The 2,028-nt window shown below is 43.2% G+C and overlaps 1 long non-coding RNA gene across 1 annotated transcript; it reads right to left on the reverse strand.

The window, feature by feature from the left end:
* Window positions 1-261: 261 nt before the first annotated feature.
* Window positions 262-1,695, reverse strand: LOC112223997. The gene is made up of 3 exons (XR_002949404.2): window positions 1,210-1,695; window positions 1,035-1,123; window positions 262-728 (listed from the first exon to the last, which is right to left on the reverse strand). It is a non-coding gene; the product is annotated as an uncharacterized LOC112223997 (long non-coding RNA).
* Window positions 1,696-2,028: the final 333 nt, after the last annotated feature.

Consider the following 2,028-nt stretch of genomic DNA (forward strand, 5'->3'; position numbering starts at 1 on the left):
ACGATCGTCGTAAGAAGCAGACCAAAATGCAGCGTGGTAGGTGTTCATGATGATATTTTAATTACAGACAGCCCTGAAAACTGAATACAAAACAACAAACGAATAACGACCGTGAAGCTATAATAAGAACTGTGCTGACACAAGCAACTAACATAGACATAGACAATAACCCACAATGACAAAACAGGCTACCTAAATATGGTTCCCAATCAGAGACAACGACTAACACCTGCCTCTGATTGAGGACCATATCTGGCCAAACACAGAAACAGACAAACTAGACATCCAACATAGAATGCCCACTCAGATCACAGCCTGACCAAACAAAACATAGAAACATACAAAGCAAACTATGGTCAGGATGTGACAAACTCACAGGAACACAAACAATTATCCTGTCACTTCTCCCACTACATACAAGAGCAGGTACTTATACATTCTTGTTCAGTGGAAAAAAATGTATTCTCGCAACAGCCTGGCAGCTGATACACCGTGGCATGTAGGAATTCCCATGCTGGGGCACACAGTCTGGGAAAGTTGATATCAAACACATAATAGAACTTCAAGCACTGATCCAGTGCACCAAAAAGTGTACCTTGCTCCAATGCCTGTCCGCTAATGACTGTAAACACCTGTGAGCAGAGACAATTGTCCCCAAGAGCCAACACAAATAGGTAGGGTCTGGTCACCTTTGCCTGGTGCAGGTACTCAACCATGTTGGTCCCAGCCTGTTAGATAGAAATCATTAGATTTTACAATATGAGGACTTGTGCAAAGCATGGAAGCACACTGACACACTATTTATTTTGTATACTATATAGCCATTTATATCCATATAAATGCTCATTCCCTGTTTGATGCTTAGATCTTCCATACATTTTGGGCTAAGGTTCATGTACACAGCAATGCATTGGAGTGTGCAGTTATGCATAACATATTTTGAAATGCTGTTCACACTTTCATTCAGTGTTTACAAATGCTGTCATCAAATTTTCCCATGAATACCCTTATGCCTATCCACTATTTAAACTTACAAGTTGATGAAGGACTTTCTGGTCTCTTCGAAGCCGGGTAAGAATGTCTTCCTGCCATTGACAGAAGTCTTAAGGCGATGTTACCTTTCCTATCCGGAGAGAAGAATGTTTAGTGATAAACTTGATTATTTTAGGCATCTTGAGGCATGACCAGCAGCATCATTTCAAACTATACCTGCTCTTCGAAGAAAAGATCTTGGACCTGCTTCTCTCGGCTGGCGAAGCAAAGTATTTTGTACACGAAGACCGCAATCCAGTTCTCAGCGGGTTTCGCTGGGTTAAAAATTGAGAAGTCCTGAGCAATCTGTCGTAAAGCAGACAAACAATTACTTTTCCATTGCAGTTAATCACTAGTCTGGCTAGCACCTAAGTTTCGAAGTCCTCTTGACCTCCATCTGGAATGGCTCTTTGATCTTGTTGGCACAGTGTGTCGACAATGAAGGGAGCTGTGCTTTTACTGGTTAGCGCTCCTCTGTGTCTTTCTCACTCCGCCACCCACACGCACAGCCACACACAGCCCCCGAGCGCTACCCGTTCTATTACAATAGTTGGATTTTCAAATCCGAACAATGAGAGGTCTCAATCTCAGGAGAAGAAAAAAACTGTTGAGAGAACCGGTCAAACCCCGCGCACAATTTCTGAGCAAATATTGCATTAACAAACCGGCTTCCTTTCCAGACAAGTGCGGTCACAGCTCTCCCTGCACTGTGAGTCACGTGGGTCACGTCAGCCAGGCTAGTTAATCACAGCAAACAGAATCAAGTTCAAGTCTGTTTGTTTTTTTAACAACTTTTAACCCACCAGTATTCAGCAGACTTTTAAGGGATAGTTTCACCCACATTTCTAAATGACATACTTTGACGGGTTCATAAGCCAGGTCAAATGGTGAACAAAGCAAAGGGAGAGAGGAACGAGCAAAATGAATACGGGTGGCAGTAGGGCCGAGGTTAGAAAGGCAGGCCTGTGACCGGCAGATTGCCGGTTTCAACCCCCA

The sequence above is a fragment of the Oncorhynchus tshawytscha genome, linkage group LG25 (assembly GCF_018296145.1).
Source record: "Oncorhynchus tshawytscha isolate Ot180627B linkage group LG25, Otsh_v2.0, whole genome shotgun sequence".
Classification (NCBI taxonomy): Eukaryota; Metazoa; Chordata; class Actinopteri; order Salmoniformes; family Salmonidae; genus Oncorhynchus; species Oncorhynchus tshawytscha.